The 11,949-nt window shown below is 42.5% G+C and overlaps 1 protein-coding gene across 7 annotated transcripts in view; it reads right to left on the reverse strand.

Annotated features, from left to right (window-relative positions):
* The window catches only part of KLHL15 (kelch like family member 15), a 39,390-nt gene extending 29,661 nt beyond the window's left edge, over positions 1-9,729 (reverse strand). For 2 of the 7 annotated variants that reach the window (XM_043504845.1, XM_038408354.2), the window contains exon 1: positions 8,759-8,863. The gene's annotated coding sequence lies outside the window, so the exon portion shown is untranslated. The other 5 variants (XM_043504839.1, XM_038408362.2, XM_043504843.1 and 2 more) reach the window with 5 other exon arrangements.
* Between the last annotated feature and the right edge of the window lie 2,220 nt (positions 9,730-11,949).

Here is an 11,949-nt window from a genome sequence, read left to right on the forward strand (position 1 = left end):
ATTTTTGAAAATTATTTCTATAAAACTTTAAAATTACCAAACTGATTATATTTAAATATTATGAAGACATAGATAGCTTACACCTGGTATGCCAAGCGTATAAGTTTAAGACCAGTGGTCATAATTAGGGCCCTACCAAATTCATGGCCACGAAAACGCATCATGGACTATGAAATCTGGTCTTCCCCATGAAATCTGACTATTGTAGGGGGTTGTAGCATTCCCACTCTTCCTTCTCTGCTGCTGCTTCTGGCAATGCTGCCTTCACAGCTGGGCATCCAGCCAGCAGCCGCCACGTTCTGGCTACCCAGCTCTGAGATCAGCGCAGAAGTAAGAGTAACAATACTGCAACGCCCCTATGTTAGCCTTGCAACAGCCCTGCCCTCATCCCCGATACCCTCTTTTGAGTCGGGACACACACACCCCCAGTTACACCACCAGGAAATTAAGGATTTTTTAAATCCTTTCTTTGTGAAATTTACCAAATGGACTGTAAATCTGATAGGGCTCTAGTCATAATGTTATCACCACTCTAAGCCTTACGTCTTGAAAATTAAGAGGGGATTCTGTATGCAGCTCATCATCCCCATTCCTTAACTGAAGCACAGAATGGAAAAAACGCAGCCACCCATTTGCCTACCTCAAGTTCAAATGATGAGTGGGCATTTACAGCCCTGTCCAAAAACATTAGTGCTATTCCCACATTGTTGGATCCTGCTGGCAATCTTCAGGCACAGCTGTACTGATCACAGAAGTGTTCCCTACATGAAATATGGGTTAATCCCTGAACCCTACTAAAATTTCCATCCACAGGAGTAGCAGCAGCAGAGTGAAAATGACAATTATCCCAGTAAGTTTCCTTCCACTGTTCATGATGGGGACAGGTTACATTCAGGGCAGTGGAGGAAGAGGTATAATCCCCCCAAAGTCAATAGACAGAGAGAAGATAAACAGTCTATTGTCACCCCAACATCTATAACCATGAGACATCATACCTCTGCCTCTGTTGCTCTTGCGTATAGCACGTCCCCACCAGCAAAATGAAAACAACTGAAGTCATGTTATTTTCCCTCCTCTGCTGCTCCTACTAAGGACAACTACTATGACAAGCAGCTGAGAAAGACCCTATCGGGCATGGGAAGGGGGGAGAAAGAACTATGTCCCAAGCTCCTCACCCCCACCAACACCTCAAAAGGAAAGGAACACAAAACAGAAACAGAAGTCCTCTCCCCAACTCCTACCCTCACATCCTCTAAAATACAGAGCCAGAAGGAGCTGAAACTCACACAGATGAGGAATGCATGAGAAAGTGAAAGAAAGAATGAGGGGAAAGAATTTGCCCAGCAAAACTAAGGAAAGTTCCACTGTATGGTCAATGGCAGCACATATTTGTCTGGTAACAACCTAATCCAGGGGCAGGCAAACTACGACACGAGCCGAGCCGTTTTAAGCCGGCCCATGAGCTCCCGCTGGGGAGCGGGGTCTAGGGCTTGCCCTGCTTCAGCCAGGGGAGCCGTACCATGCGGCTTGGCCCCACTCCGGCCGAGGCGCCGTGGCATGGCTTCACTCCAGGGCGCAGGGTTGGGGGCTGCACCGCACAGCTTCTGGAAGTAGCTGCATGGCCCCGCTCTGGTGCTCTAGCATGGGTTGGGAGCTACTTGGAGCTTGCACCCTGAGCCTTTCACCACACCCCAACCCTTTGCCTCAATCCTGATCCCCCTCCCACTCTCCAAACCCCTTGATCCCAGCACGGAGCACCCTCCTGCATCCCCAACCTCTCATCCCCAGCCCCACCTTAGAGCCCGCACCCCCAACCGGAGCCCTTACCCCTTCCCACCTCTCAACCCCAATTATGTGAGCATTCATGGCCAGCCATACAATTTCTATTCTCCGATGTGGCCCTCGGGCCAAAAAGTTTGCCCATCCCTGACCTAATCCCTTACTCTGTAGACAAAAAGAAAAGAAGTACTTGTGGCACCTTAGAGACTAACAAATTTATTAGAGCATAAGCTTTCGTGAGCTACAGCTCACTTCATCGGATGCATTTGGTGGAAAAAACAGACAGAAAAAAAACAGTGTTTTTTCCACCAAATGCATCCGATGAAGTGAGCTGTAGCTCACGAAAGCTTATGCTCTAATAAATTTGTTAGTCTCTAAGGTGCCACAAGTACTCCTTTTCTTTTTGTGAATACAGACTAACACGGCTGCTACTCTGAAATGTGTAGACAAAGTACAAGAGAAAACAAAGAATCACTGAGGAAGGGGCTTTCTCAAAACACCCTCTGGCCAAAGGAACAGTGTTAATAGGCTCTACGGCTGCATAAGGCTCACCCTCCTTGGTTTAATACATAGGTATCTAGATGTAGGGTCTCTGGAGTTAGAGAAGGAAAGAAATGGGTAACAACAGGGTGCCTCGAAAGACTTCTTCATGATGCTCTAAAGAAAGCTGGAAGTCAACTAAAAAAGAAGGGTGAAAATGCACAGGAAGAGATTGACAAAAAGAGGAGGGACAAAAAATGCACCACGTTCAAAGGAGCATTTGCTGATTTGCCCAAAGAGATTCAGAGAAAAGAAGAGGGAAACGTGCTCCTTACATTTCAGTATAGTTATTACATTCAGGATTTTCACCCATCCATCCGTGATCGTTAAATAGTCAAGTAACTGAAAGCACTTGGAAATAAAGTACCCCCTTTAAAATTCTGAATTTACTCTATTTGAAGAGCAGGATGGGTGAAGGTGAAGTAGAAAACATCCCCACAATACATAAAAAATAACCCTGTCTTCAAAGAGTAACTGCTAAAATTCCACTGACATCTTCGGGTCTTTCAAACATCTGCCATCCTGTGAAAATGAGAGGGTTCATTTCCACTTCTAGCCTAAGACTCAATAACGTTATGCAAGCTGCCAAACACACTATTATTACCTAATGTTTCAAAGAGTTTAATATTGCGAGTGCCGCTTTAAAAAAAAAAAGTAGACCATTTAACAAAGACAGATGAAGGATTATTTTTAGTAAATCTTCATTTACCTATCCCAAAATACTTTGCCTTCTGCGCGTCAGATATTATTAAACTCACTTGTCAGGTCTGTAACCAGATTTTTAAGAAATGTGGGAAAAAAGATATTGAAGGAGACTTCTCCATCTTAACACAATGTAAAGAAGCCTCAAAGCCCCTCTAGTCTCTCACAGTTTGTATTGAGAGAGTGGAAAGAAAAAAATAAAAGCTATGCATCTTCTACCCCATTAAATACATATCTTGCCACACAGCAACAGATTTGAATAAGTATGCAGAGCCCTATTTTTTTAGCACAAGACCTACAAAAAAAATTCTCTGTACCACTAACTTATAAATAGCAATAAACATGGAGTGGACTAATGGGTAGATTCAGAGACAATTCAAATAAAGTGAAATTGCTAAAAATTTCATTTATATTTCTGATATCCTCAGTCTAAAGCAAACAGCAATAATATACTGGTAGTTTAATTATAACAAAGTGATGTAAAAATTCCAGATGCAAGTATTTTTCCAAATAATTTTTTCATTCCTCCCACACACATACTTGCAAATTTATATGTAATTCTATTTGCTATTAAAGTACTTCAGCCAATTTCTCAGAAGACAATGAAAAAATGAACTTTTTCACATTTTCAATAAAAATGCAATTTAGACTTCACATTTCCACACTTCCACCTAACCAAATCGCTCTGTAACATGAATAGGTAGTGGTGATGGCAGGGAACTTTCTTCCCCCCCCACCTCTACCCCCCATGAGACACGTGTGCTTCTGTCTAAAGGCAATATGTAGTCTAATATATTCCAATACCGTTCTATCACAACACATAATAAATCCTCTTTTCTGAAGTAATTTCTTCCCTTTCCTGGTTATTTACAAAGGTGCACTTTTCATTTCCCCCATCAAAAAGGGGTCTGTGATATCACAGCAAGTGACCTCTAAATGCAGCACAGGAAGTAAGAAAATCAAAAGGGAAAAACCCTTAACTTTATTAGCTTTTCACACATTTTTCTCCTTTTGCACATTATTCAATACATGGACTACTTCCGCTGTGACTGGAAAAGCATTGCTTTTCTTGGCACACCTATCAAAGCTGTAGAATAAAGATGAGAAGTCAAGCACTGAAGACATTGCTCCAGATTTTAATTTTTTGCTGCTGATTGTAAAGAATTCCCCTTCATCCCAATAAACCTGGAGCTCATAGTCACACGTGAAAGAAGAAATGGAGATTAATTCCATAAAGTCTACTGACAAGGGAGTTCAACCAAGGATAAATTTGGCCTACAAACTGTTTTGTCCTCAAATTCTTCAAAAAAAAAAAAACAGAGTATTTCCTAGAAGTCAGTTTACAATAAATAAAGGTTCATGGTTTTTAAACGTTGTAATCCTGTATGTATTTTCCAGGGAAATTTCTTGTTTTAGGAAGGTGCTAACAATGGCCAGTGTAGGATTATAACACTTCAGTTGAAGGGAAGATTTCCTTTCCCCTTACTTATGTATTTTACAACAATTCAGTTGCGTGAGACTGAAGAAGAACTAGTAAATTTCGAGTTTATAAATTAAGAGGGAATGTTTCTTTTTTCTACCGCCAAGAAATTCTGAAAAAGCAAAGCATCAATTTGAACACTTGAATATGACTAACACCAAAATTCTCTTTTATTATAACATTATGCCCAAAACCATTACACAGGAAGATATTTTACTAGCTGCACTGCTAACTGTATTTTTTGGAAAACTCAGTGGTACAACAGATTTAGAGTCTATTCTGTATTTCTCCACCTTCCATGAAAAGCCATCTAGTAAAATTTAAATATACTTTTATGATATACACACACAGTGAAACTGCTTCTGGATTTACGACGTAGGCCCAGTTTTCAAAAATGAATGCATTTACCTAATTTGGAAGTACAAATGCAGTATTTCCCTGAGTGGTCAGATGTATACAAATGTATGTGAAAATAGGATGTGTACAGTTATATTTGTATGCGCAAATCAGACATTCATAATTACACTCATCTTTGAAAAGAAGGCTTGTGTCTGCTGTAAACTGATAAACATTAAAAATCCAATTACAAGTACATAAAAATTAATAATTGATCTGTATTTTATCATTGGTGTATGTGTCACTATAAAGCATTGTCTATGCTACAATTTTTCTTCAAAATTTCTCACTGGTGGCAGCAACAGCTGGAGTGACATAGCAGGGAAAAGAGGTAACTGGGCTACACTAGTGCTCTTCATTGCTACACAACTGAAGAACTTCACTATTTACAGTGGCAGGAAATTTGAAGTAAAATGTTAGCATATACAAAGGCTAAGAACCTATGAAAATTAATTTGCGTTTCAGGGACAGTTCAGCCTGCACACACTAGGGGTCTCAATTAGATTTTGGCAAAATACACATTGAGCCTGGGTAAAATTTTCAAACATGCCTAAGTGACTTAGGAGCCTACAGTCCCATTTTCAAAAGCAACTTAAGCATTTGGGAGCCTAGATCTCACTGAAAGCCAGTGAGACTAATGCTCCTAAATGCCTAAGTCACTTTTAAAAATGGGACTTAGATGCTTTTGAAAATTTTACCCACATCTTATAACACAGATTTAGCTGAATTAAAGTTAGCAATGGTGGAAAATTTTCAGATAATTGCCCAACTGCACAAGGGACCATTAGGCTTATGTCTGAAGTACTTCCAAAACTCATTACATAAATTTAACATGGATTGTGTCCAACATGGTTATATATCATAAAACTACTATACTAGAACTCTGCTGAGGGAGGGAAAAGTCTATAATATCATTTGAACAACTGTGATAGCTGGGTGAAAAAAGCTGTTTAAAAATAACCTTGGCTGCAATGGACACAAAATGCTACATTCCTAGGGGTGAAGTTTTCAAAAGATAAGCAACTTAGGCATTTTTTTTTTAAATTTTACACATTGAAATTTTTGGAGTTTCATATTATAACCCAGTTCGGTCTTGCCTGCACATCTGAAACTAAACCATGTTATAGTCCCCAAAAGATCAGAACTGCAATATTGGTTGATTATATGGTTCTAAAAAGTCTGGACTTTGGGTAAGAGAAAACATATTATCACATGGTCAGACCACTTCCACTTATAATGTGATTCATAGCACATTAAAATTTGCTGCAATAGATGGGCCTTTAAAATCGTATTTTAAGATTTAATAAAAAGAATGGTTCAAAACACAGCTGTAGCTATGGGCCAACCAATCATCTGTAGTTCCCAGTCCAGTCAGAAGAACTTCCCCTAACTCTGCACCTTGATCAACTGGAGCTTCTGTCTCGTTAGCTTGCATTACAAGAGCTTGGCAGATATGAAATTTTAACTTGAAATGACCATGTTATTAATATCCAACAGTGAAATAGTGATCCAACTGAAGTCAATAGGAGTTTTGCCACCGATTTCAATGGGGACAGGATTTCATCCTAAACAACATATGTTGTAGATTACAGCCTTTGCCTTCCTTTAAATTATTTAGGTATTGGACATGGCATAAAACTGTCCAGCAGATTTATTTTCCAGAAAATATATATTTGCCAAGCCAGGCAATGAACGTCATAATCAGATCTAACAGTAAATTAGTGATAGTCAAAAAGTAATCCTTTCAATGTGAAGTTGTCATTATTAACAAAAAATTATCCAAATTGCAACATTTAACTATGCAATTTGATCTAACATTAATAAAGTAGCAAGACAAACCTTTGATACCTAGTAGCCCTGAACATCTAAATTGATCAGTTTATACTTCGAAAGTAAAGGTCTGAATTGTTAAGATATGGAAATGTAGTAGTATAATAAAAACCACAAAATTCTGACTACTACTGAAAACTAACTTTACAGAGTGCAGAACAAAATAAAGGACATTCATTCCATCTTAATTTAATGCAAACTTTGTACATAGTTTTTTCTTCATCCTATAGTAGTTTTATATTTCCCCAGTTCATTTGGAAGGGGCAACCCTAGGAATTTTTAAAAAGCAACAGTAACCTATTCTGGTATTTATTTAAATGTTTTGAAAATATTTGCTAATCCTACAAATCACATGATATAAATTAATACAATTTTTACCCCTCACTGATTACTGAGCAGATTTTTTTTTTTTTTAAACACACATCTATGTTTTTGGGAGACTCCTACAATTTATGTATCTGGCATATTTAATACAATTCCTGAATCAAACCTCAAATATCAAGTTGCCCCAATATACAAAGTCCCAGTTTTCAGAGCCAGAAGATGAGTTACTTATGAATATAAAAACCTTTGGATTCTTCCACCAAGGAGCAAGCATTAGACCAAATGCTAATTAGTGATCTCAGTCCACATCCTCGTGGACAAATTTTTGGAACACAAAGCCCTACACCAGAATTGACACCAGTGAGCAACCCTGTTGCTAACTTCAGCACACAGGTCTGGACTAAATGAACATGGAAACTGAACTAGAACAGGTTTCAGAGTAGCAGCTGTGTTAGTCTGTATTCACAAAAAGAAAAGGAGGACTTGTGGCACCTTAGAGACGAACAAATTTATTTGAGCATAAGCTCTCGTGAGCTACAGTTCACGATGAAGTGAGCTGTAGCTCACGAAAGCTTATGCTCAAATAAATTTGTTAGTCTCTAAGGTGCCACAAGCACTCCTGAACTAGAACAGACTGCTCCAAAAGAGGGTGCACGTTGGAAGGTTGGGCGTGGGAAGCTTATATACTGCTGCTGGCCACGCCACATGTGTTTCATGGAAAGAAAGGTTCAATCTACAAGACTTTTCCCGTCGCTAACTAACCTCACTTTAAAACAGGGAAAGATTTAAAACGAAAACACAAACTCAGCACTAACCACTTCATATCCTCCCCACACGTTGTGCGCGCCATTGATGATTTTCCGGGGAAAAAGACTGATCACCAGGCCAGTCTGTCTCTGGAAATAAAGGGTATGGGGACGGGGAGGGAGAAAAGAGAAAGCCCTAGAAAGGGGCATCTATTCTCTGGCGACACCTTCTAAGTGGCAGGACAGCCAGGTCAGAAGAAAACCACCACCGGAGGCCGGGCGGGACGTGCGCCCAGCACGCAGGCCAGAGGCGCACGCACCCTGCTGCAGCCGCTTACACTACCCCGAGCATCCCCCCCGCCACCAGAGTTACACTAGAAACACCCACCAGGATTATCCTCTTCCCGTGTGCGGCGGCGGCGGCTGCTAGAGACACGCAACAAGCCTCCCTCCACCCCTCACACGGGGCGGCAGCAGCAGGCGGCTGAGCGAGCGGGGGGTCCTCTTTTGCCCAGCCCATCAGGGGCGGGGGGAAGAGGAGAAAACTGGGGGGGGGGGGCGGCGGGAAGCAAGGTGTGCGAACCGGCGCGGAAGCGGCTCTACCCCTCGGGCCAGCAGCAGCAGGGGGGGGGGAAGGCAGGTCCCGGCAGCGGCGTCACCTACCTCTCAGCAGCAGCAGCACTGAAGACGCAGCTCCGCCCGCCCAGCCTGCAGAGCGGGGGGGTCTCGGTGTGACATAAAGACGGCGGCGGCGGCGGCGGCGCGCCCCGGGGGGCTGAAGTGCGGGGCAAGGGCTGAGGTGACGCCCGCGGCGGGGTGAGGGGGGGCGCGCCTGCGCCCCTGCTCCCCGCTGCGCCTGCGAGGGAGACGCCGCCGCCGCCGCCGCCGCCGGCCCCTCACTCGGCCCCGGCCTCGCCCCCGGGACCCCTGCCTCGCCCCCCCCCCGCTCACACTTGTTTACCTCCTTTGCTGCCTAGCACAGCCACGGGCGCCATCTTCCCCCAACGACAGGCCCCCCGCGCCCCGCGTCACTTCCGCCGCCGCCGCCGCCACCTGCGCGAGAGCGGGAGGGGGCGGGATCAGCGGGCGACAGCGGCAGCCCCCCGGCCCTGAGTGCTCCGCCATGGGCACCCCTCCCCCTTCACGCTGCAGCGTCACCGTCACCCGCTTCACTGCCTCTCATTGCCCGGACACTGTCACCCCCACCCCCTTCCTTGCCTCCCACTGCACCGTAGCTGTTACCCCCACCCCTTCACTGCCCTCCACCGCTTTACTGCCTCACTGCAGCGGCCTTGTCATCCCCACTCCTCATTGCCTCGCTCTGCACCCCGTCATCTTCAGTGTCTCACTGCACCGTCACTGTCACCCCCACTCCTTCCCTGCCTCTCACTGCACCGTCACTGTCACCCCCACCCCTTCCCTGCCTCTCACTGAACCCCCTCACCCTTTCATTGCCTCTTTGCACCATCACGGTCACCCCACCCTCTTTACTGCCTCACTGCACCGTCACTGTCATCCCCACCCTTCACTGCCTCTTACTGAACCCCACCCTCTTCACTGCCTTACTGCACTGTCACTTGCATCCCCACCGTTTTACTCATCTCACTGCACACCCACTTTTCATTGCCTCACTACACCATCTCTCTCACCCTCATACTTTCACTCATCTCACTGCACCGTCATTGCCACCCCTTTTTACTGCCTCTCACTGCACCACCACTGCCATCCCTTCACTACCTCTCACTGCACCTCTACTGCCACTCCCACCTTGCACTGCCTTCCACTTTGAATCTCTTACTGACACTCCCATCTCATTCATTGCCTCACACACTGCACCCCCATCCCCTTCGTTGCCTTAACCGCACCACCACTTCCATCCCTACCCCTTCGCTGCCTCACTCTGCACCGCCACCCCCACCTCCTTCACTGCCTCTCACTTCACTCCCACCCCCTTAATTGCCTTTTACTGTACTGTCACTGTCATCCCCACCCCTTCCATGCCTCACACTGCAACTCCTATTGCTACCCTATCTCCTTCACTGCCTCATAATGCACCTCCTACTGCCACACCACCCCATTCATTGCCTCACACAGTTTGCCTCTTTATATGCCATCCCATTTACTGCTTCATACAGTGAACTTACCCCCCACATCCCATTCACTGTCTCTGAGTCTGCTACTACTGTACCTGCCCCAATTTCTGCTTCACACAATGAAGCTACTCACCCTTACTCCATTCACTCTCTCATGCAGTGATGCAGGACTATAAGTCCACTCTCAGTGTCACAGAAGGAAGCTACAGTTTCTACCATTTACTGTCTCACACAATAAATGTACTGCCCCACATTCACTATTTTACAATAAATCTGCTGCACTCAGCTCAGACCCACATATGTTCAGTACCTCAGCAAAGGGAGACTGGAATAGAAAAGAAATAAACCAGAACTGAACTGTTTCCCTTCTTCTTGCCCCTAATACTCCTTCAATTTTGTAAGAAGGGGAGTGGGAGAAACAATTTTTTAAATCTGCCTCTTACTAAGATTTTTCCAGTATCTGTCAAGCTGAGGTGTGATGCTTTTTTTGTGTCTCTCCTACATAATATGAAGGAAGACCTCAAACTAGAAGAAAAAAATCTAATAAATGTTGACAAACTTCAGTCTCATTGTTTTTTTAAAATAGCTTCTCCTTCGTATTGGAAAAGCCTGGACAAATTTGTGTCTCCACTGAAAATTCATATATATCATTGTAACAGAGTAATATTTAAAAAGTGCTTCAAAATGAGTATTCTCTGTAGGAGACTGGGCAGGGCAGGTCTGCCTATTTGGGGCCTTATCTAGCTACAAGTGAAGTCAATATGAGCATTCCATTTATTTCAGAAGTTGGATAGGTCTCTTAGGATTAGACTTAAGCACATGTGTAACTTTAATAAGGTGAGTAGTCCCATTAATTTAAATGGGACTATTCACGTGAGTAAAGTTAGAGACGTGTAAAATGCTTATAGGATTAAACATAACCAATTAATTCTAAAGCACTGTTAACAGTTTCTGGTGATGAGGCATTTATTTGGCGTCAATGAACATTTATAGTCTCAGAATTTCTTTTTCTATATATTTCTTCATACTGTCAACCTCCCACAATACAATGAATCAACAATAACAAAGCAAGAATATTTAATAGTTTTATTGTTATTATGACATCTACAATACATTCATCCTTAATATATTATCATTATTATGTATTTCCAGTCCAAAATTTGATAGATACATTGACAGGGATTAAATTATTTATAACATCTTCTTTATTCAACCAAAAATGCAGCATGTGATTGTTTCTGGAATTTTCATACTCTATTTGCATCGTTGTATAAACTATACAGTTAAATGATTTAAGAGGCAATTTTATCCATTTAGAATGGAATTCTACACCATCTGTAATATTGCAAAACAGTGATTACACATGCACAGAAATACACATTGGTAAGGCAACTACAATCAAGTGTTGCATCTTATTCCCCCTACATTTTATGCATCCAAGTTACATTTTTCAACTGTGGTTTTCCCAGCAGTGAGATCATTTAAAGAAAGTTACATTTGCACCACATAGATTGATGAAATATTAGGTATGAAACAATAATATTTTCCATTTTATGTACAAAATTATCCAAATGTATTGCAGGATAATATACATTTTATTTATTTATTTAGCTTACTCTAGCACCCAGAAGATTGAAGACCCATTTCGCTGTGTGCGGCACACAAATAAGCTCCTATTCTTCAATTAGATCAATGCAGGTGTTAAAGTCTGTCAGTGGAAATGTGGCTGTGGCAAGCCTAGGAACTAGTTTAAGTCAAGACTCAATGGATGAGCGTAACAAACAATAGGATGAACTGTTGGGATCATGAAGATAAAAATGGTAGCAACAGCTAGTTACACACATAGCTATGTGCACATCTAGACTGTATCAGGACATTTTATTTGTTGTAATTATAAGATACAATTAAATACATATTAGTAATTTCTACTGGCCATCTACTGATATCACTTTTAACTTTCAACTTTTCTCTTTTACTATTTCGATTATTACTTGTATGTGGTTGGTAATGTATAGAACATAAGAGAAGACATCCCTGCCCCAGGAATAAACAGTTTGCA

This window comes from Dermochelys coriacea, chromosome 1 (genome assembly GCF_009764565.3).
Source record: "Dermochelys coriacea isolate rDerCor1 chromosome 1, rDerCor1.pri.v4, whole genome shotgun sequence".
NCBI classification, from domain to species: Eukaryota; Metazoa; Chordata; order Testudines; family Dermochelyidae; genus Dermochelys; species Dermochelys coriacea.